Source organism: Panthera tigris, chromosome X (genome assembly GCF_018350195.1).
Source record: "Panthera tigris isolate Pti1 chromosome X, P.tigris_Pti1_mat1.1, whole genome shotgun sequence".
NCBI lineage: Eukaryota > Metazoa > Chordata > Mammalia > Carnivora > Felidae > Panthera > Panthera tigris.
In genome coordinates this window covers 12,724,197-12,749,506 of record NC_056677.1, presented here as the reverse complement: position 1 = coordinate 12,749,506, position 25,310 = coordinate 12,724,197, and the positions used below count along the sequence as shown (strand labels likewise).

General features: G+C 38.3%; 1 pseudogene; it reads right to left on the bottom strand.

The window, feature by feature from the left end:
• Window positions 1–7,087: 7,087 nt before the first annotated feature.
• Window positions 7,088–7,263, bottom strand: LOC107180558 (annotated as a pseudogene).
• Between the last annotated feature and the right edge of the window lie 18,047 nt (window positions 7,264–25,310).

Below are 25,310 nucleotides of genomic sequence, written 5' to 3'. Positions count from 1 at the left end.
CAACTTTAGTTCCCTTTCTCCCTTTAACATAGCATATTCATAGCTTCTGGAAATTAGGATGTGGACATCTTTGGGGGACTTACCACAGGTGTCCTGATAAAATGAAGGTGCTGTTTCTTGTCTTCTATCCTTCTACAAAGCTATGCACATGGAGAGTAAAGCCTGTAATGTGTCTTAAATCTGATTTTCAGTCTGAATCTGCAGTCACTGCTATGTGGATGCCCACTAGAACCACGATGTTGAGAGGGCAAACCTTTATTGGGAGTACTTTCACATGTTCAAGCACAATTTATTAAATCTCCATAGGAATCTACTGTTATTAGGAAAATGGACTAATTTTTTAATTGTGTGGCTCCCAGGATATCTTTACTTTCCCAAACCTCTGAGAATAATTCTCAGATAGGATTCTGGGCAATAGGTTTCTAGGACTCTGTAACTATTCAAATCTCCAAAGCTTTAGGACTTTTTTTTTGGTCAGCAGAAGGAGTTGAAAGCTACTGTTTTCTTTTAGAGGAAAAGTACTTTTAAAAAAACCTGTCTGATATAAATTTTAAATGAAGCCAATATGCTAGGCTGGGCTGTTGTAAAATTATTTTCATCATTGCATTCATTGTGTCAACCAGATCTTTGGCTCCAAATATGCTGTTCTCATAAAAATTTCATTTCAGCTGTCAGGGTAATCAAAATGGTTTCAAAAGCTTTCCTTGAATACTGAATTGAAATAAAATAATAAAATACACTATCAAATGCCAGATACTACAGGAGGAAGATGCCACATATAGGCAGGTTTTGCTTTTTAAAAAAGTTGATTTTATTAAGTTCTTTACTTTGATGTAATTTTGAAGTAACTATTCCTGACGTATACAATTTCAGCATAATTCAAGTGGCTTTTCAGTCCAAAATCATATTTGGGACTACATAATTAAACACACAAAATGCAGAATAATATCTCACTTATTTAAGTTGTCTTTTGATGCCACAGTTTATGTTGTATAATGGTATATTTACAGTGTATAATGTATAATTTTGTATAATGGTGATTTTATAGTGCATGGGCAAAGAAACAAAATGATGGCTACAAGTTTTATCTTTTAAAAATCTGATACTACAGATCTCTGTTTCTAAAAAACCACAAGCTACAGATGTCTGTAAGCGACACGATGTTATTATTCTATTACAGAATAAAAATGTTGTCGAGCTTATGGATGACATAAATGTGGCAACGAGAAACAAATTTTGGAGAGAACTCCCTGAATAGTCAAAAGGCTATGCAAAATGTTATTTAAAAGAAGCTTCTGTTTCAAAACGTTACCTAGCTCAGTCACAGTAAAACCTGAAATCAGCCAAGCACATCAGGCCGGATCTTGTTGGAGACACTGTGGGGATGGAAGTCGCAGAGTTGCTGTTGAGCAAGTCGGCTCTGGAGCAGCAGGTGTGGGATGTCTTCATTCTCCGCACTCCTCTTCTTCCACGAGAGCTTGCTGACAACCTTCCCATATCCGTCCGCGAGCTTCCATCTCTGACCACTGCTGTATTTGCTCCGCAACATTTCTTCTTGCTCTTGGTGTTCATTTATTCATCCATCCTTCCTTCCGGTAATTTTTTGTGGCGTGCCACTTTATAGGAATTTAATTATAGAAGAATTGGTGAGGGTAGGAATGATCTTGATCTGTATCACTTAATCACTCAGACATAGGGAAAACTTGAGGAAAAAGTGTCTCATCTATATGTATGCATCCTGCTCTGTTATGGCAGAGTCCTGTTCTAAGGGCCAGTCTTTCCTCTTGATTAACTAGCTAATGAAAATACATAAAAGGGGACATTCTCCCGGAGGCGATGCAGCAATGCTAGTGGCTGTAATGGAACTTGGCAGATAGGCAGGGCTTTTCCTACCAAACACATACCGTGTAAGTGGTTACCTATGAGAAGTCTGGATATGAGCTGTGCCAAAATAGTGCTCCCAGTTCAGGGGCAGCCAGGAAATGGTTCTTGCCTAAGTTCCTCTACAGTACACGGGAGGAAGAGTGCATGAATTTTCAGCTATGAGTGTCTTTCTCTGGGGTAGGGGGAGGTGAATTCATATGTATCAACCGTAGAACAGATTGCAAAAAATGGCCTCAATACTTTTCAGCTCCTCCCATCAAGAGATGAACTCTATTTTCCCTATCTTTGAAATCGAGAGTGACCTTGGGATTTGCTTTGACCAATGCACAGTGGTAGAAGTGACATCAAGTGAGTTCTGAACCTAAGCAGCAAGAGGCCATGTGGCTTCTGCTTTTGTTTGTCTGACCTGCCATGTGGAGGAACCCGGGCAATCTTGCTGGATGATGAAAGACATGTGGCCCTGTCATTCCAGCTTGCCAACTGCCAAACATATGAGTGAGACTACCTTAGATCATCTGCCATCCGACTCCAGACGCATGCAGAAGTCCAGCAGGGATTGACTAAACTATAGCCCCAATGAGAACAACCAACCAGCTCCCCAAATCATGAGCTAAACAAATGGCAGTTGTTTTAAACCACTGGGTTTTGGGGTGGTTGGTTACATAGCAAAAGCTAACTGATATGAGTAGTCATATGAGGTGATTTTTAATCCTATTTTATTATTTTTTAAAGTTCATTTATTTATTTTGAGAGAGTGTGTGTGAGCAGGGAAGGGGCACAAAGAGAGAGAGAGAGAATCCCAAGCAGGCTCTGGGCTGTGAGTGCAGAGCCTGATGTGGGGCTCGATTCCATGAACCATGAGTTCATGACCTGAACCAAAACCAAGAGTTGGACGCTCAACGAACTGAGACATCCACGTACCCCTGATTTTTATCCTATTTTAAATGGGAAGGATGGGATGGATTCATCAATAGAGTGGATTAAGATCTATAAAATTTGACCCTGTGGCCTGAAGAGGAGAATAAGAAGAAAATAAGGATATGAAGGTAAACATATCTAAAACTACCCATGAAACACAAATCTCTTGCCAGCATTTGCTGGGGAAAATCCAGAATGTTTGAATGGATTCGAGTATCTTAAACACACCTACTGGTATGAAAGAAGATAGCTCTGATTTTAGATAGTACTCAACTTTTGTGGCATATGTCCCAGTTCAGATCAAACTAAGATTCAGATGTTGGTGACCTTACGTGGTATCTGGTTTATATGTGTGATGTCCTTGAAGGCCATTTTTTTTTTTTCCTAAAAAGAGAGTGAGTTCTTTATAACTTTGTATAACCTGAATACAATTGGGACCCCATATGGCTCAGTCTCTGAGCAGTGTTGCTTTCAAAAAACAGGATTGTGGCAAAAAAGCATAATAGACAGTAATTCATCTACTCAGTCTCTTGAAAAAAAAAAAATGCCAAGAGGAGAGTACATTCTTAATGCCAACAAAGCTTAAGAAGCATCTGGGGAGCCTGGGTGGCTCAGTAGGTTGAGTGTCCGACTTAGGCACAGGTCATGATCTCATGGTCTGTGAGTTCGAGCCCCTCATCGGGCTTGCTGTTGGGCCTCCTGCTGTCAGTGCAGAGCCTGCTTTGGATCCTCTGTTCCCCTCTCTCAGCTCCTTCCTTGCTTGCTCTCTCCCTTTCTCTCTCAAAAATAAATAAACAACAAAGAAGCTTAAGAAGCATCTTCTTAGGGGTGCCTGAGTGGCTCAGTCAGTTAAGCGTCCGACTTCAGCCCAGGTCATGATCTCACAGTTTGTGGGTTTGAACCCTGCATCAGGCTCTGCTGTGACAGTGTGGAGCCTGTTTGGGATTCTTTCTCTCTTCCTCTCTCTTCCCCTCCCCTGCTTGTGCACTCTGTGTCTCTCAAAATAAATAAATAAACTAAAAAAAAAGAAGCATCTTCTGTAGACATCTTTATTGTTCTCAATATTTCTAGTATGCTCTGGAGTGGCATTCCTAAGAACTCTCTCTCTGGAAGTGGCTCATAAAAATATAACTTCCTATTTTCTCTTTAGTCTTTGAAAACTCTTCTCTGAAACCAAAATGCATGGCTCTTCTGTCTCTTGACTGTGTGTCCCCACTCAAGTATATAGCTGAAAATCTCGTGTTTGTCCCTCTCATCTAAACTCTCCTCTCACCACTGTGCTGGTCCCTCGTTTACTTCTTCTTTTCCATCCCTGTGTTGTTCATGCACAGCGACACCTTCCTCAAAGGTAGCAGTCCTTGCATCTGACCCTCCATGCTACGCTGGGGCCTCCAGGGTGGGTAATCTGTTTTCATTTCTTTGAGAATCATCTCATTGCCCAGATTCTACACACCCCAGGAAAGACTTGGCACTTAATTCTCAAGTTAAGATTTCTTCCCCTTTAGAAATGGAGGGGCGAGTGGGAAGGGCCGAAATGTCATGTATTAATATAGCTTTATGTGAATTTGGATTGTTTAAATATGAAATAATATGATACAAACATACTTACAAAATCTCGTTTCTGGAACAAAATTCGAAATAGTGTGAACCGCTCCCTGCAAAATCAATAACACATATGTTTCAAGCCGGTGGACTGAGTGATTTGGAAACTCTATTTATGCTATTGCCATGGTCGCTGATAAACACAACTACATGATACTGTTCTTTGTCAGTCTTATGAAAAAGTTATTCTTGAATTATAGGGGTTGGAATTCTGAAAGGTGTTCTGTGGAACACCCTAGCGTAAATAGACTTTGGTAGTCTGTCCTGTTTGCTTTTGTGCCTGAGGCAAGGGGATAGGCACTGGGAAAAACTAGGAAAGGTGGGTCAGATTTTGAACCCTCATGTGGAAAGGGGGAACCAGACACTAGATGAACTGCTTCGGGATCCAGGTGACAATGGGCGTCACTGTGAAGGATGAGAGCCAGAGTGCCTACTTCTCCATGGCAGGACTGCTGTGGCATTTTCAGAATTGGCAACTCCAGGACCACGGGGACACATGGTCAAGGATGTCCCAAGATGTCTGTCAGTTGTGTGAGCACTGAGGCTTCCCCTAGTGGCTGCATTAGAAAGGACATTGATGGAGTGGACTGGAAGGGAGAGAAGGACTGTGAAGATGCCAGGTCCTGACTGTGGCTGACAAGCTGACCCATGAGCACAGGAGAGGCATCCTGTAAGACCTTTAATAATATTTTGGGGTGGGAGGAGTTTTTGGGGGGTCTGCGTCTGCAGGAAGAGTTAAATGCAACAACTTTGAGATACTGATGATAGTCTGAATTTATGGACAGGTGGCTTTGACCTTGGGATTCTTATTATACCTATACGTGCCAGTGTGGTGGCTTTGCTCTTTAATCTCTTTATGGGCTTGGGCTATGTACTTAACTCCCTAAACCCCTGGTTCCTCGTTTGTAGAATGGAAGCAGTAATGGCCTTAACTTTATGAGATTTTTGTGAGGATTCAATGAGCAAGGAAGGAGCTAAGCAAGGTGCATAGTCAACGTTGTAAGTGCTCAGTAAATGTGAGCTATCATTATGTTGTTAACACATTCGCTGTCTTTGAAGCATACATTCTCAGTTTCATAGAACCCTTGGAATTGCTAACAAGGTTTGCTGACCAGACTACTTTGATATCATTGGTAACTTTTGGGTTTTAGATCCTTCCTGATCTTTAATGATTGATGTGGCAGGAGGACACAAGTAATGATTCCTTCTTAGGCTCAGGCCTTCTGTAAAGGGAACTGTTGTTGCAGCTGGCATTTTCTAATTTTCTGCCACATCCTTCTGGGAAAAGAGTACTTCTTACGGAGGAGAGATGATATTTTATGAAGCAAGATCAAGCCATTCTGAGAGAGGAGAAATTACCCATATGTTTTCATTCACTGACATTTTGGGAAAATTACTACAATTTGCTTTCTTCTTTATTAAATGGCAGAAAAATTCTGTAAACGCAATTAATGGAAGTATTTAATTTTAACTGTACTAAAACCAATTTTTCTGTCTCTGTTGCATTCAAAATGGCAGGTCAAATGAATCTTTGAAAGTATGACCAGGGGTTTCCATAGCAACCAGATGGGAATAAGGGAGAAGACCTAGTTCTGGGACATAGGTGGTTTTCTTCAACTTACCGAGAACCCTAGTGAATCTGTTTGTGGATGGGACCATGCCATGGCTCTCAGCGCACCCAAGTCTGGAGCTCCAAATGCTCCTTTCTACCCAAGGTGAGGCCAATGGAGGTCATAGTGACTGCTCATAGAAAAAGGACCCCAGGGAATAATAATAATACCATCGGTTGGATTATATTTTTCATTCCATAAAGTGTTTTTATTTACATTATTTTACTTAATCATGTTATCACTCTAAGGTAAGTTATTGCTATTCTAAAGGTGAGAAAACAGGTTAAGAAAGGTGAGATGGTGTGCTAGAGTCAAGTTGCAGAGCCAGGGTCTGAATCATCCAACTCCAAGACCAGCGTCCATTCCTTGGGGCCATGATATGGGTCAGAACCTTCTTCACAGGGTGTTCCCTGTTCTTCATGGCAGGGTGGGTGGTTGGAGAGAGTGAGGCTTTACCTGTGTCCTCACTGGGGGCTGTGATGGAGAGTAGGGCACAGCTTTATGTATTTCCATGACAAGCACACTTGCCAGGATGGGAGATTAATACTTTGTGGAAAAAATACACGTTGCATTTCTTCTATGGTTCCTGATTCTTTGCCTGCTGTAGTGTGGAGCCCCTCATCAGTTGTAGTAATGACAGACACTGTCTTATTGCATCTATTAACACATCCTTCCACAGTTTTCTTCAATTACACTGATTATTTCTCATTATGAGTTTATTCTTTTCTGAGCTTTTTTCTCAAGAAGCTTCTGTAATTTCATTCCCAATTATTATATTATTGTAAGAAGTGGCTCTCCAGTGGCACAATGGGTCATTTCAACCTCTCGTATAAAGCAGCTTCTAATTTTTTTGTGGATGAAAGAACTGGTTACTGATTAGAGTTGGATGGACTATGTGAGTATCCTAGATCTTTTTTGTTGTTGTTTTTTGACTATTACAAAAGCTTATTTAACAAAAAAGTTCAATATGAAAATGTACACAACCCAATTTTTACATTTAGTAAAACAGGTGCTGTGGAGAAGCATTTGATTTCTCTGGGGAGCACAGAAGTTGTTTATACTTCTGCCAAGGTTTATAACATGATGATTCTATTTCCTCATAATACCACTATTCCAGTATTGGCCTGTTGTCCACTAATTGCCATCCCCACACATTCGTCTATCGCAAGATTCATAAAGGGATTGAGTCCCTGCAGTAGTCTTGGACATGGCTGCCACCATTTAATTTCAATGATAACTTCTTGTCCATGAATTTTGTCAGCTTGGGAGAGCGAGCTTTGCTCAGTGTCTACTCAGAGAGCTCAAAGATGCCTTGAAACAGAATTCGTGGCCTCCCTTCTACTCCCACAGTAGGCCTGGCATTTTCTCTCAATCTTTAATTGTGGTGAAATAGCATTGTAATTATTTTCCAGCTTTAGAATTATATCCCTCTTTTACTTTCTACTTCCATCCTGCCACTAAGCATTTTTTCCCCCTGGAAACTCTCCTGACTCTCCTGCTTCCTTTTCACTCCCACAATGATCCCATCATAATCCGTGGCCATCTTAGATCCACAGTGCCTCATCTGCCTCCTTCTGGCTTCTGAGTTTCTGGTCTTTATTTTAATGCATCCTACATATAGCAGCATGGATACTTTTTCTGCTTTTATTTGGTTTAGACCACTCCCATTCTAAGAAACCCAGAATAATTCTAAATTACCTCTTGAATAAAATTAAACCTCCTAATTATATACTCTAACGTCCTCAGCCTGTAAGCGCCTCCACTTAATGGCTCCCTTGCCTGCCCCACTCCACTTGGACATCCCACTTCAGCTACATGAGCCCATTTGCACTTCCCACTTGGAGTGCACATTTATACCCACCTACTAACCCATGAGCCTTTGAACATCCCACCTCTCCCGTTCAGAATTCCTCCCCTCTTCATTTTACCGGGAAAATCATTGGTTTGACTTTGTTTAACTCGATGTTTCTCAAATTTATTTTACTGCAGAATAATTTTGCTTACAACATAGCTATTGAAACTATAGCTTCTGTCTATTCTTTGCTCCTCCAGGTCCACCCTCCCCAAACCCTCCTCTGCTCTGCTGTGTGTCCCATGAGGGAGTCCAACCTGTATGAACCACATCACCAGGTCCTTCTTGACCTCTGTCATGGTCAGTTTTATGCATCACCTTGGCTGTGCCATATTGCCCACTTATTTAATTAAACACAAATCTGGGTGTTGCTGTGAAGATATTTTGTAGTTGTGGCTAACACCTACAATCAGTATACTTTAAGTAAAGCGGATTACTCTCCTTAATGATTGCTTTCATCCAGTCAGTTGAAGGCCTTAAAGGCAAAACCTGAGGTTTCCCAAAGAAGTTCTAGTTCAAGATTACAATATTTAACCACCCTGATTGCATGAGCTAATTTCTTAAAATTAATTTCTGTCCTCTCCCCCGATATAGGTTCTGTTTTTCTGGAAAACCCTGACTAATACACCCTTTAACTTCTGAGTTGGTTTGGCCAGTGAGGCCTATTCACAGGTGATTAGAGGGAAGAAGGAGACTGGGGCTAGCATATTGATTCCCTGGGTCACTCTCTGCTGGGTCGCTTATAGTTGGCTGTGTCTGTGGACAGAAATCCCAGCTCTGGAACCTTCTCTCTCTGATTCTTTTCTTCTTCTTCTTTAAAACATTTTTAAAAATGTTTATTCATTTATTTGGAGAGAGAGAGAGAAAGAGCTTGAGCAGGGGAGGGGCAGAGAGAGAGAATCCCAAAGAGGCTCCACGCTGTCAGCACAGAGCCCATGCAGGGCTCAAACCCATGAACCATGAGATCACGACCTGAGCTGAAATCGAGTCCGATGCTTAAGTGACTGAGCCACCCAGGCACCTCTGATTCTTTTCTTCTTAGTTCTGGGTTCAGTAAACCACCCCACCCTCTATCCTCTTTCTCCTTGGGGCCTAAGGATGGTCACAGCTCCTTGCTGTTACTAGACCTGGGGTCCCGCACTATCTTCTGTGGTTTCCCTGTACTCTGTCTTTATGTTTGTGAATAGCCCATTGTAAAAATTTCCCCCAGTTGCCCAATTTGTATCAGTTGTTTCCTGACATGACCTTGACTGATATAATATCTCATGGAATTAGTGTCCCAAGAAACATACTTTGGGAACCTATGCTTCAACTTCAACCTTTCTCTTATTAGGGCAACAAAGCTGTAGGGTTCACTGTTTCCCAAAACAGTCTAGGAGAAGACAGGACAGACTTCATAGAAAAAGAGATTTGCGGGTTAATAGTTGAACTACAGGTAAGTTTAATTCAGCTGGAGAGAGGGTGGACATGGCAACAGAGAGTGAAAACTTCAATTTGTGGACTAGACAGTTATAAAATGCTTCTGCACATTTTATCTCATTTGATCCTCTCCGCAATCCTGTGAGGGAGGCAATTATCCTGTGTCATAGATAATCAAGGAGATGAGCAAATGAGCAAGGTGTGTTCAGGGGTACAGGAGACATTTGTCTGATTAAAGTGGAGAGTTCTTGGTGAGAAGTAGGGAAGAATAAGGTTTCCATAGGTCAGGCAGGACCAAATTATGTGTGATCCTGAGGCTGGAGGTGATTAGTTGGATTTGATGCAAGAGGCTGTGGAGAGCTTTTGAAGAATTCTTTGAAAATTTTTAATTTACTTTATAAATAATACATGTTCACAGTAGAATATTTAGTAATATAAAGTATAAAGAAGAAAACAAACATCACCCATAATTTTAGCATCAAGTGATACCCTGTTTGTGCTTCTAAAACTTGAGATCAATCAGCGTTCATAGTATTGTGCCCTGTTTTATTCATCTGACGCAGTTTCTCGACTGTGGCACACTGACATTGGGCAGGATAATTCTTTGTTGCTGGGGGAGAGGGTCGCCTGCGTATTATACAATGTCTAACAACATTCCTGGCCCGTACCCACTGGATGCCAGTAGCACCTCCTCCTTGTCCAAGCTGTGACAACCAAAAGTGTCTTCCAGACATTGCTGAATGTCCGTTGGTAGGCAGAATAATTCCCAGTTGAGAATCTGTGGTCTAACTTTATATTGTGAACATTTTGTCCCATATCATTAACAATCACTGAAAAATCTCTGTGACAGATGCAACATACTTTATTTACTCATGGCTTTTTTTGTTGAATGTTTAGTCTGTTGTATATATATATATATATTACCATCATGAATAACACCATGAATGAGTATCCTTTCACATAAATCTTTAGTTGGATCTCTGCTTATCTCCTTCGGACCAATTCCTGGAAGTGTATTTCTGAGTAAAAGGGCATGAACATTTCAGGGCTCCTGCTACGTTTTTCTGAAAAAGTGACTTCCCGAATGATTTGTACAGATATCTACGTCTGCTAACCAGTGACGCATGAGTGTTCCCATTTTACCAGCCTTCGTAAGCACCGAGGATTGCTCTTAGAAACACTCTTGGTATGTTGTTGAAAAAATGATATCCTGATCTTCTGATCTTCTGATTTGTCTTTTTTGATCTTCAGTAAAGTTTTCTCATGTGTTGCTTAGAAGTCTGTTTACTTCCTCTAAACTTGTAAATTGTTGAGTGTTTTAAGCATTATGAGGGCAGTGTTTAGAAAAACACCTGATGGCCTGTGTTTAGGGGGAATGTACTGATTTTAGCTTCTTTTTCTCAGGTGACTTGCTTTTCTGATTTTCAGCTCAGATTCAGTTTCTTGACTATGTCAGAAAGTCATTTTCTTTGTGAAGAAAATCTGACTCTTTCTTCAACTTAAAAGAAGCATGGAAAGTAAGAAAGAAAATAAAAGGACTTGCAAATAGACTTTTCAATTTTCTTGTTTACAACCTCAAAGTCACCCTTTATGTAGCTGAGTCTGCCAGTGTTTTCTCATTAGTATTATAAAGTCGATTGTTATTCACTGTTGTGCTCTCCTGGGGATGTCAAACTAGAACTGGAATCTAGTCCAACTCTGCCGCCAGCTACTTCTGTAATCTTGGGCAAACTGCTTCATCTTTCTCAACCTAACTCTCCTCATTTATAAAATAATGTGAGAGAAGATGATCTTTCAGGGCCTTTAGAATTCTATAAATGTGTGTTCACATGACGAGAAGAAAAGAAATAACAGCAACAACTTGGGACCCTGGAGTCTTGTTCTGGAAGGGGAAGGAGAAGGGATGCAATTCTAAAATAATATACATATTTTGCAATGGCAAAATGCAACACTTGTATTTGTATTTCAGTTATTAATGAACCTTAATTCTTCTTCTTCTTCTTTTTTTTTTTTTTTTTACAATTCTGCACCCCTTTTGTTCATCAACTGGGAATTTTCCCCATGTACAAAATGTTACAAGGGCAGAAGTAGAATGTGAGTGTTTACATAGGTTGTTCTTGAAACAGGAAGTCACAAAATTCGCTTTGCCAGTGCTATAATATTTATAATTGTTATATATACCTGTTATAACAAAACATATGTAAATATATGAAATATAATAAATATATATTATATATACATATATATCCATCTATCTCTGTCTATCCATCCATCCATCCATCCATCCATCTATATATCTGCTTATCGAGTGTCTTCTCCACTGGAATGGAAGTTCCATGAGAGAAGAGATTTTGTCTGTCTTGTCCATCATAGGATCCTCTCAGCACCTAAGATAGTGCCCAGCACATGGTATCTGTTCAATAGGTAAGTAAGGAATGGATGCATAAATGAATACATGAAGATGTATATTTATCAAGAAGACAAAAGATAAATGTTGGTGTGGCTGTGGAGAAAAGAGAACCCTCATGCTCTGTTGGTGGGAATGGAAACTGATGTAGCCACTATGGGAAGCAGTATGGAGACTCCTCAAAAAATTAAGAATAAAACTGCCACAGGATCCAATGATCTCACTTCTGGGTATATATCCAGAGGAAAGGAAATCTCTATTTCAAAGAGATATCTGCACCCCCATGTTCGTTGTCAAACTATGGAAACAACCTAGGTGTCCATTGATGGATGAATGGATATCGAAACTGTGGTATATATGTAAATATATAGAGAGTGGAATATGCACAAACCCCCACACACATACACACAATGGTATATTATTCAGCCATGAAAAAGAAGAAAGTCCTGCAATTTGCAACAATATGGATGAAACTAGAGAACATTATGCTAAGTGAAACAAATCAGACACAGAAAGACAAATACTATATGGTATTGCTTAGATGTGAAATCTGAAAAAAAAAAAAAAGTTGAACTCATAGAAACAATAGAATGGTGGTTGCCATGGGCTGGGGCATGGGGGAATTGAGTCAATGGGTACACACTTTCAATTATAAGAGGAATAAATGCTGAGTATCTAATGTACAGCATGGTGGCTATCGTTACTAATTCTGTATTATATACTTGAAATCTACTGAGAGCAGATCTTAAGTGTTTTCTCAAGAAAAGAAAAGAGGAAAAAGTAACCATGTGAGGTGATAGCTGTGTTAATTAACTTGATCGTGGTAATCATTTGACAATGTATATATATATCAAATCACTTTAAATATATTACAACTTTATTTGTCAATTATACCTCAATAAAACTAAAAATAATGAAATAATGAATAATAATAAAAATAACTGGATATCTCTGCAGTATACAAATATAACTCATGAATACAACTTACAGTCCCAAGAGTTCTCTACTTGTAGTTTTGTGTCCATGGAGCTTGAACCCTAGTCATATTTCTCAAAATGTGCCTTCTGTAGAGGAACTCCAGCATATGTAGCTATTTTTTAAGTTAACTAAGAAGATGAAATCAGTCATATTTGGGAATGATTGACTGATGGAATGAACAGAGAAATGAAAACAATGAAGGAACAAATAAGCTAATACACAGGTAAAATGAACTTGGCTAAAAAATTAATTAAATTTAAATTAAAAATTTTTAGGGGCACCTGGGTGGCTCAGTCGGTTGAGTGTCCGACTTTAGCTCAGGTCATGATCTCACAGTTTGTGGGTTCCAGCCCCACTTCAGGCTCTGTGCTGATAGCTCAGAGCCTGGAGCCTGCTTTGGATTCTGTGCCTCCCTCTCTTTCTGCCCCTCCCCCACTCATACTGTGTCTCTGTCTGCCAAAAATGAATAAACATTAAAAAATTTAAAATTAAAAATTTTTATTTATTTAAGTAATCTCTACGCCCAATGCAGGGCTCGAACTCACGACCCTAAGATCAAGAGTCAGATCCTCCTCCAACTGAGCCCGTCAGGTGCTCCTAAAAAGTTAATTAAAAAAAAACCCAGTTTGGATTGTTTGATTTTCCTTTGCCATCATTTAAATGTGTTTATGTAGACAATATTTTGGGAAGGAGCTCTACCAATATGGTTTTCATTTATTAGGATAGAAATTCATGAAAACAGATGCTATCAACTTTTTTTTTTTACCACTTAGGATGTAGATTAATACAGGTTCACAAATGGATTAAAAAGAAAGATGATGAAACTACAGATGCAGGCAGATCTCTGTCTACATATATCTGTCTTTGTCTCTGTCTCTGTCTGTATCATCTACATCTATATTTCTGTGTGTATGAGTATGTCTATGTATATTCTACATCTATATCTATATCATCTATTTTCATATCTATGTCTTCAGGTATAGATAGAGGGAGCCTCATTCAGGACTGCAAAATAGTGAGAGCCTTTGAGCTCCGTTTGCAGCCTCACTTATAAAATGAGAATGGAAATTTTGTCAAAGATGGTGAAGGAATAGCTATGATTGCAGTAATTGCAAGGCATTTGCAAAATACAAATAAGTTTTGTGAAATTATCGTTGCAGTAGCAAGCAGTTTCAAATTTATGTTGGAAAGCTCCTTTTGCTATGAAGTTGTAGACAAGCAGTTTGAAAGAGCACCAGCTTTCGGCTATGTAATTATGTGTAAAATTTGTTCCAGAAATTCAGCAAGGCTGGGGCATAGAACTGTAAGTTTTCCAAATTGTTTTCAAATGGGCAGTAGAGGTGTGTGGGCAGTCAGATATGCAAAAGTAGTAACATAAAGGAGAATCGATTTGAAGCACATATTCTCTTCAGAGACAAACTCCTTCAGCCCTTAAACAAGTTATGTTACTACTTAAAATGAATTACCATTTCCCATAGTAATTGATGGCAATTTGTAGCATTTAACAAGCACTTACAATGTGCATTTGGTAGTGAGCTTATACTTGAAGATTTATTCCTCAAAATTATACTTTAAGATTTATTCCTCAAAAAGCTTTCATTCAGCGTCTTTTGAGGTTCTAATGACTACAGCAACTATGTTTATTTTGTGGCAGAGACTAGTGGATTGTTCACCATACTTGTTTTCTTTCCTCCTAGACACAGAGCTGGACTACATTTTCCAGCTTCTCTTGAAGGTAGGTATGGTTATGTGTGACTGAGCCCTGGCCATTGGAAAGTAGGTGGAAACTGTGTGGGTCACTTTCAAGCTTGACTCATTATGATTTCCCACATGATCTTTCACTCTAAGGTGGCAAAGTATTTGTCAGTCCAAGTCCCTGGGATACTCTGTGGAGCAGAGACCCAACCCACATCCCCAACCTCTAGGTGACTGGGCTTTATTTGAGAGAGAAATTGGCTTTGATTGTTTAAACCACTGAGTTTCAGGGCATCTAGCATTACCATAACTAACGTATAGGATAGAGAATGGAAACATTCTAGAACAGAAGCAACAGAAACACATAAATAATCATTACAGTTATAAAAATAGAAACAACAAAAGTATGAAGTCATGCTTGACTTTTCCCATTGTAACTATTTGGGCCAGTTCATTTTCAGAATATTATGTAGCAGCTGCCTACATGATGGGAAATAATTGAAGTGGGGCCTTAATAGGAATTAACAAAAATAGTAACCAATATGAATGTAAAAAATTTGAGTTCAAAAATTACACGAAAATGGATGCCTGGCTGGCTCAGTTGGTGGAGCATGTGACTCTTGATCTTGGGGTTGTAGGTTTGAGCCCCACGTTGGGTGTAGAGATTACTTAAAAATAAGATCTTTAAAAAACAAAAACCAACAATTACATGGGAAGAAATGAAAATGAAAACACAGCGATCCAAGATCTTTGGGATGCAACAGAAGTGATTCTATGGAGGAAGTTTATAGCAATATAGGCCTACCTTAAGAAGCAAGGAAAATATCAAAGAAACAACCTAAACTTAAACCTAAAGAAGCTAGAAAAACAAAAAGCCTAAAGCCAGCCGAAGGAAGGAAATAATAAAGATTAGAGCAGAAATAAATGATATAGAAACAAAAAAATAATAGAACAGATCAATGAAACCAGGAGCTGATTCTTTGAGAAGATCAACAAAATTGATAAATGACTAGTCAGACTCATCAAAAAGCAAAACACAAAAAACAAAAAGAAAGACCCAAATAAAATAACAAATGAAAGAGAAGAAATAGCAACCACACTACAGAAATACAAACAATTTAAAGAGAATATTATGAAAAATTATATGCTAACAAATTGGACAACTTAGAAAAAATGGACAAATTCCTAGAAACATAACCTCCCAAAACGGAATCAGGAAGAAATAGAAAAATCAAACAAACTGATTACCAACAATGAAATTGAATCAATCATCAAAAAACTGCCAACAAACAGAAGTCCAGGACCAGATGGCTTCACAGGCAAATTCTAGCAAACATTTAAAGAACAGTTAATACATATTCTCAAACTTTTCCAAAAAATGGAAGAGGAAGGAAAACTTCTAAATTCATTCTTTGAGGCAGTATCACCCTAACACCAAATCCAGATAAAGACACCACAAAAAGAGCCTACAGGCCAATATTTCTGATGAATGTAGATGCAAAAATTCTCAACAAAATACTAGCAAACCAAATCCAACAATACATTAAAAAAATCATACACCACAATCAAGTGAGATTTATTGCTGCGATGCAAGGGTGGTTCAGTATTCACAAATCAATGTGATACCTCACATCAATAACAGGATAAAAACCATGTGATCATTTCAATAGATGCAGGAAAAATATTAGACAAAGTACAACATCCATTCATGATAAAACCCCTCAACAAAGTAGGTCTAGAAGGAACATACCTCAATATATTAAAGGCTTTATATGAAAAACCCACAGCTAACATCATACTCAATGATGAAAAACTGACAACTTTTCTCCTAAGCCCAGGAACAAGACAAGGATGTCCACTCTGACCACTTTTATTCAACATAGTACTGGAAGTCCTAACCACAGCAATCAGACAAGAAAAAGAAATAAAGGCTTCTAAATTGGTAAAGAAGAAGTAAAACTTTCATTGTTTGCAGATGGCATGGTATTATATATAGAAAACCCTAAAGACTCCACACACACACACAAAAACCTATTAGAATTGATAAATCAATTTAGTAAAGTCACAGGGTACAAAATCAGTGTATAGAAATCTGTTGCATTCCTATACATTAATAATGAAGCAGCACAAAGTGAAATTAAGAAAACAGTCCCATTTACAATTGCACCCAAACCAGTAAAATATCTAGGAATAAACTTAAGCAAAGAGGTGAACGACCTATACTCTCAAACTATAAAACACTGATGAAAGAAATTCAAGATGATTCAAAGAAATGGAAAGACATTCCATGCTTATGAGTTGGAAGAACAAATATTGTTAAAATGTCTATACTACCCAAAGCAATCTACACATTTAATGCAATCCTTGTCAAAATACCAACAACATTTTTCACAAAACTAGAACAATCCTAAAATTTGTATGGAACCACAAAAGACCCTGAATAGCCAAGCAATCTTGAAAAAGAAGAATAAAACTAGTGGTATCACAACTCCAGTCTTCAAGTTATATTACAAAGCTATAGTAATCAAAATAGTATGGTACTGGCATAAAAATAGACACATAGATTAATGGAACAGAATAGAAAACCCAGAAATAAGCCCACAATTATATGGTCAAATAATCTTCAACAAAGGAGGAAAGAATATACAATGAGAAAAAGACAGTCTCTTCAACAAATGGTGTTGGGGAAATGGGACAGCTACATGCAAAAGAATGATACTGGACCATTTTTGTACACTATACACAAAAATAAACTAAAAATGATTTAAAGACCTAAGTGTGAGACCTGAAACCATAAAATTCATAGAAGAGAGCACAGGCAACAATTTCTCTGGCATTGGTTATAGCAACATTTTTTTTTAGATATATCTCCTGAGGCAAGGGAAATAAAAGCAAAAATAAACTACTGGGATTACATCAAAATAAAATGCTTCTATACAGCAAAGGAGACAATCAACAAAAGTAAAAGGCAACCTACTGAATAGGAAAAAGTATTTGCAAAAGATATATCCGATAAGTGGTTGGTATCTAAAATATATAGAGAACTTATAGAGCTCAGCATCCAAAAAACACATAATCCAATTAAAAAGGTGTGCAGAATCTCCAAGGAAGACATCCATATGGCCAACAGACACATCACTCAACATCACTCATCATCAGGGAAATGCACATCAAAACCACAATGACATGTCACTTGACACCTGTCAGAATGGCTAAAATAAAAAAAAAAGAAAACCACAAGAAACCCTGGTGCACTCACTGTTGGTGGGAATGCAAACTGATGCAGCCACTGTGGAAAACAGTATGGAGTTTCCTCAAAAAGTTAAAAATAGAACTACTCTACTGCACTACTAGGCATTCACCCAAAAATTACAAAAACCTAATCCAAAGGGATACACGCACCCATATGTTTATGGCAGCATTATTTACCATAGCCAAATTATGGAAGCAGCTGAAGTGTCCATTGATAGATGAATGGATAAAGAAGTGGGGTGTGTGTGTGTGTGTGTGTGTGTGTGTGTGTGTGTGTGTGTGAGATGGAGTATTATTCAGGCATAAAAAATGAAACCTCGCCATTTGCAACAACATGGATGGAGCTAGAGAGTATAATGCTAAACGAAATAAGTCAGTCAGAGAAAGGCAAATACTGTATGATTTCACTTGTATGTGGAATTTAAGAAACAAAACCTATGAGCACAGGGGGAAAAAGAGACAAACCAAGAAACAGATTCTTAACTTAGAAAAAACTAATGGTTCAGACTTCAAGCTGTATTACAAAGCTGTAATCGTCAAGACAGTATGGTACTCGCACAAGAACAGACACTCAGATCAATGGAACAGAATAGAGAACCGAGAAATGGACCCACAAAAGTATGGCCAACTCATCTTTCACAAAGCAGGAAACAATATCCAATGGAATAAAGACAGTCTCTTCAAGTGGTGCTGGGAAAACTGGACAGCGACATGCAGAGAAATGAACCTGGATCACTTTCTTACACCATATACAAAAATAAGCTCAAAATGGATGAAAGACCTAAATAAATGTAAGACAGGAAGCCATCAAAATCCTCGAGGAGAAAGCAGACAAAAACCTCTTTGACCTCAGCCGCAGCAACTTCTTACTCAACATGTCTCTGGAGGCAAGGGAAACAAAAACAAAAATGAACTACTGGGACCTCATCAAAATAAAAAGCTTCTGCACAGTGAAGGAAACAATCAACAAAACCAAAAGGCAACTGACAGAATGGGAGAAGATATTTGCAAATGGCATATCAGATAAAGGGTTAGTTTCCAAAATCTATAAAGAACATCAACACCCAAAAAAACAAATAATCCAGTGAAGAAATGGGCTAAAGACATGAACAGACACATCTCCACAAAGACATCCGGATGGCCAACAGACACATGAAATGATGCTCAACATCACTCATCATCAGGGAAATACAAATCAAAACCACAATGAGATACCATCTCACACCTGTCAGAATGGCTAACATTAACAACTCAGGCAACAACTGATGTTGGCGAGGATGCAGAGAAAGAGAATCTCTTTTGCACTGCTGGTGGGAATGCAAACTGGTGCAGCCACTCTGGAAAGCAGTGTGGAGGTTCCTCAAAAAATTAAAAATAGAACTACCCTACGACCCAGCAATTGCACTACTAGGTATTTATCCAAGGGATACAGGCATGCTGTTTTGAAGGGATACATGCATCCCAATGTTTATAGCAGCACTATCAATAGCTAAAGTATGGAAAGAGCCCAAATGTCCATTGATGGATGAATGGATAAAGAAGATGTGATACACACACACACACACACACACACACACACACACACACACACACACGATGGAGTATTACTCAGCAATCAAAAAGAATGAAATCTTGCCATTTGCAACTATGTGGAAGGAACTAGAGGATATTATGCTAAGCGAAATTATTCAGTCAGAGAAAGACAAATATTGTATGACTTCACTCATATGAGGACTTGAAGATACAAAACAGATGAACATAAGGGAAGGGAAGCAAAAATAATATAAAAACAGGGAGGGGGACAAAAACATAAGAGACTTAAATATGGAGAACAAACAGAGGGTTACTGGAAGGGGTATGGGCGGGGATGGGCTAAATGGGTAAGGGGCATTAAGGAATCTACCCTGAAATCATTGTTGCACTATATGCTAACTAACTTGGATGTAAATTTAAAAAATAAATAAAAATTAAAAAAAAAAAGAAAAAGAAAAACCTAATGGTTACCAGAGTGGAGGTGGAGGAGGGGAAATGGGTGAAATAGGTGATGAGGATCAAAGGTGCACTTACCTTGATGTGCACTGAGTAATTGTTGAATCAGTATATTGTATACTTGAAACTAATATAACACTGTATGTTAACTATACTGAAATTAAAATAAAAAACTTAAAAGAAAGAAAAAATTCATTGTAAAACTGTTAATGGAGAAGAAGAATACTTTGGCATTTATAATTCAGTGACAATTATTTATCTATTTATTTATTTAACCTATTGTGGTAACTTACTAAAGGTGGTGATGATGGGGAGAGGGAAGAGAAAGAAGAGGAAATAACTAGCTATTGGCTTTCTCTCACTGGCTTTTGTGGTTCAGGACTTGATCCAAATAAGGTTAAGTGGGTCACGCTGTGTGTGACCACTTGGTAAAGGGGCACTGTGCTAGCCTAGTGCAAATATCCTTAGCAACCTTTACAAGAGGAGTCTTGAGTACAAGGTACTCTGGGGTGAGAAACCTTAATTGAGCAACATTAAAATGAAGCACAGGCAAAGGTGTAAAAAAGACCTTTCGTGCTGAGTGAAATCTTTTCTGCCCCTGTTGTGATAGCTTTAGACCTTCTCTTGTTTTGGAGTGCCTGGGTGGCTCAGTTGGTTGACCATCCAACTCTTGATTTTGGACCAGGTCATGATCTTGCGGTTCGGTTTGTGGGGTTGAGCCCTGCATTGGGCTCTACACTGACAGTGCAGAGCCTGCTTGGGATTCTCTCTCCCTCTCTCTTTCTGCCCCTCTCCATGGTTCATGCTCTGTCTCTCTCAAAATAAATAAATAAACTTAAAACAAACCTTCTCCTATTTTAACCATTTAAAAAAATTGAAGTGTAGTTGACACACAATGTTACCTTAGTTTCAGGTGTACAACATAGTGATTCAACGTCTCTATATGTTATGCTATGCTTATGACAAATGTAGCTACCATCTATCACCATACAATGCTATTACAATACCAATGACTATATTTTCTAGCTGTTTCTTTCTTCCTTGTGCCTTGTGCATTCCACAAACGGAAGCCTGTACCTCCCATTCCTCTTCACTTGTTTTGCCCATCCCTCCCATCCACCTCCCCTCTGGAAACCATCAGTTTGTTCTCTGTGTTTATGAGTCTGTTTCTGCTGTTTTTGTTTTATCTTTTAGATTCCACATATGAGTGAAATAGTATGGTATTTGTCTTTCTCTGATCTATTTCACTTAGCATAATACCTTCTAGGTCTTTCCATGTTTTTACAAATGGGAAGATCTCATTCTTTTTTATGTATATATGCATACACATATACCACATCTTGTTTACCCATTTATCTGTTGATGGACACTTTGGTTGCTTCCATATCTAGGGTATTGTAAATAATGGTGCAACAAACATAAGAGTGCATTTATCTCATCAAATTAGTGATTTTATTTTCTTTGGGTAAATTCCCAGTTGTGGAATGGGAGTACGTGGTATTTCTAAGTTTCTGAGGGACCTCCATATTGTTTTCCCCAGTGGCTGTACCAATTTACATCCCCACCAACAGTACCCAAGAGTTCCTTTTTCTCCACATTCTTGCCAAGGCTTATTATTGTCTTTTAAAAAAGTGGGCTCCATGCCCAATGTGAGGCTTGAACTCATGATCCTGAGATTAAGAGTTGCATGCTCTACTGAGTGAGCTAGCCAGATGCCCCTATTATTGTCTTTTTGATAGTAGCGGTTTGATAGGTGTGAGGTGATATCTCATTGTGGTGTTGATTTGCATTTTCCTAATGATGAGTGATGTTGAGTATCTTGTCATGTGTCTGTTGGCCATCTGAATGTTTTCTTTGGAAAAATGTCTATTCAGGTCCTCTGGCCATTTAAAACAATTTTTTTTTTTTTAACGTTTATGTATTTTTGAGAGAGAGACAGAGTGTGAGCTGGGAGGGTCAGAGAGAGAAGGAGACATAGAATCTGAAGCAGGCCCCAGGCTCTGAGCTGTCAGCACAGGGCCCGACGTGGGACTCAAACTCATAAAAGGTGAGGTCATGACCTGAGCCAAATTTGGATGCTCAACTGATCGAGCCACCCCGGTGCCCCTCTGCCCATTTTTAAAATTAGAATATTTTTTCCTGTGTGTGTGTTGAGTTGCAGAAGATTTTTATGTATTTTGGACATTAACCCTTTATTGGATATATCATTTACAAATATATTCTACCATTCAGTAGGTTGATCTTTTGTTTTATTGATGGTTTTCTTTGTGCAAAAGGTTTTAATTTTGGTATAGTCCCAATAGTTTACTTTTGCTTTTGTTTCCTTTATGTTAGGATACATATCTAGAAAAATGTTGCTAAGGCCAACATCAGAAAGATTATTGCCCATGATTTCTTCTAGGATTTTTATGGTTTCAGGTCTCACATTTAGGTTTTAATCCATTTTGAATTTATTTTTGTGTATGGTGTACGAAAGTGGTCCAGTTTCATTCTTTTGCATGTAGCTGTCCAGTTTTCCCAGCACCATTTATTGAAGGGACTGTTTTTTTCCCCGTTGTATATTCTTGCCTCCTTTGTCATTGAATAATTGGCTATAGAAGTATGGCTTTATTTCTGGGTTTTCTATTCTGTTCTATTGATCTAGCTGGTTTTTTTTTTTTTTTTTTTTTTTTTTTTTGCCAGTGCCATACTATTTTGATACTGTAACTTTGTACTACATCTTGAAATCTGGGATTGTGGTACCTCCAGTTTTGTTCTTCTTTCTCAAGATTGCTTTGGCTATTCGGAGTCTTTTGTGGTTCCATAGTATTACTTGTTCTAGTTCTGTTAAAAGTGCTATTGGTATTTCGTTTAGGATTATATGAGATCTGTAAATTGCTTTGGATAGTATGGAAATTTTGACGGTATTCTTTAGATTCATGAGCACGGACTGTCTTTCCATTTGCTCGTGTCATCTTCAGTTTCTTTCATCAATGTTTTATGGGTTTCAGGGTATAGGTCTTTCACCTCCTTGGTTCAGTTTATTCCTGGGTATTTTGTTCTTTTTGTTGCAATTGTAAATGAGATTGTTTTCTTAATTTCTCTTTCTGCTACTTAAAACAACTTTTTTTTAATGTTTATTTTTGAGAGAGAGAGAGAGAGGGAGACAGCATGAGTGGGGGAGGGGTAGAGAGAGATGGAGACACAGAATCTGAAATAGGCTTCAGGCTTTGAGCTGTCAGCGCAGAGCCTGATGCAGGGCTTATGAGCTGTGAGATCATGACCTGAGCCAAAGTCGGACACTTAACCAACTGAGCCACCCAGGCAACCCTGCTACTTCTTTATTAGTGTATAGAAATGCAGCAGATTTCTGTGTGACAATTTTGTGTCTTGCAGGTTTTCTTGAATGGAGGGTAGTCTCATCTCTGTTCATAGATATTGAAATGTGTCAGTATTTCAGCCCAAGTAATTTCTTACATGTACTATCATTTTGCCTCCAGGTATCTTTAACAAATATTTTATAAAACAAAACTTATCTAAAAATGGTTTCTTTTTAATGATTCTTTTGAATGTCACCAAATTTGGATGCTGCAAAATTGTAAGCTTTATCAGTTTGAATTCATTTAATGAAGAATACATGAGTTTTTCCAATTAATAATAGGAGTGCCATTCAAAGGGTCTTCCCACAAAAAGATATCTCAAAACACAATAGCAGAATCTCAAAGTTAAATAGTTTACATGAACTGAGGTCTCATCATTTATTTTATTTAGTTTTTCTCGTGCATTTGTAGGGATTTTTTTTTAAGTTTTGTTTTAACTCCACAGTTAGTTAAGATTGTATGGATATGTTCTAATGATTTCTGTCTGTAGGCTTTATTTCAATCACTACAATTTTTTAACAGCTTAAATATTTTGGTTCTCCATTAGTTGAATACTTTCATTAAAGATATTCAATAGATTTTGGAAAAATGTAACCAAGATTTTGAGAACTCTTTGCACCACTCACAAAAATCCTATACATTGGAAGACTCAAAAGCTCAAACATTTATCAAATCTGATGGATAAGGGTAGCAAGTGTGTTTGCTATGGTAATTATTATTTTTTGCATTCATCATTGTTGCAGACTAGGAGTCTGGAGTTCTCTCTTATCCAGCAAGAGAACAGACACAGAATTGAATACAAGAGAGGCTAATGTCCAGGAGGAGACAAGAGCCCCTAAAAGGGGTTTCATGTCCATATTTATTAAGATTTTTTTTTAACGTTTATTTATTTTTGAGACAGAGAGAGACAGAGCATGAACGGGGGAGGGGCAGAGAGAGAGGGAGACACAGAATCCGAAGCAGGCTCCAGGCTCTGAGCCATCAGCCCAGAGCCTGACGTGGGGCTCGAAGTCACAGAGCGCGAGATCGTGACCTGAGCTGAAGTCAGACGCTTAACCGACTGAGCCACCCAGGCGCCCCTCATCTCTGTATTTATTGAGCACTCAAGATCTTACACACGTGGTGATCATGAAGAAAACAAGATGTTACACACGTGGTGAACATGAAAACAATTAGTAATCATAAACTTGTATGTGTAAGAAGCAAAAGGTCTGGGCGGGAGGGGAAGTGGAGTTTGTGATCAAAGCACAATAGTATATTGGCGCCAGATGGAAAGTAATTTCCTGTAGGTGATAAAACAATTTACTCATGATCCTATTACAGTATCTCGCTAGCTAACCTTGGGCACTTTCACCCGTGGTGGTGGCTTTCTGCCTTAAGCTTTTTTCTACCTAATGTCTAACCTTTTTATGTAAGTATAAGGAATCCTTGAACCTATTTCCCCACACACCATTGTCTTTGTCATGCAAATTTTTCGTTCAGGTACTCTGTATATATAGAAACATTTGAAATTTTGACAGGTACAGCTTCTGTTTTGATTGGTGGGATACTCCTGCTGGTTTGAGCAAAATCATGAATAGTGTATGCATCAAGCCAATTTTAAGAATATTTTATCCATAGGTTTCTTTATGAAATGATGCCATTGTTTGCCCCATGTCACCGTCCCTCATGAAATAAAGAGTACATATATTTCACATAAAAACAAATAATTTTATTTTCCATGTTGAATATTACAACCAAATTTGTAAGAGCATTCACAACATCGGATGTTTCACCTTTGAGCAGAATGAATGCCGAAACTTTAATTTCATGATATAGATGGAAAAATGAAGTCATCATTGGTATTAACTGATTTTCCATTTGAAACATCTGAAATTGTTGGTATAAATCTGATATCATTTAACTGTGAAGTTCTTTTCTGCTAATTGACCTGACACATTAGCTGTAATGTGATGTGCCTCAAACATTTGGAATTGAAAATTAGCAAAGAATAGTCTTTTGGTCAAAATGAATAGCCTTGTTGCATAGAGTGCTAGGTCTTCATACCTTTGGCAACTGCTTGTGTTAAATTGCTATCTTCATTTGCAGACTTTTAAAAATGACAAATTTTGAAGCGGATGTGTGTGCTTCTCTAGTAGGTTTGGTCTTCTGGTTTTCAGGTGGAAAATGATATCATAAGGACGCTTATTGTAGATGGTGAAAGGTAAATATTCTGTGCAAGTTATACATTCATCAATACCTCTCTTGAGAAAAGGGAATTAAGTACTTAATTTTTCATTAAACATGCACTTTTTATGAGCTCACTGCTACAAAAGAGGTTATTGCTTTAAACTAAAAAGTAAAGT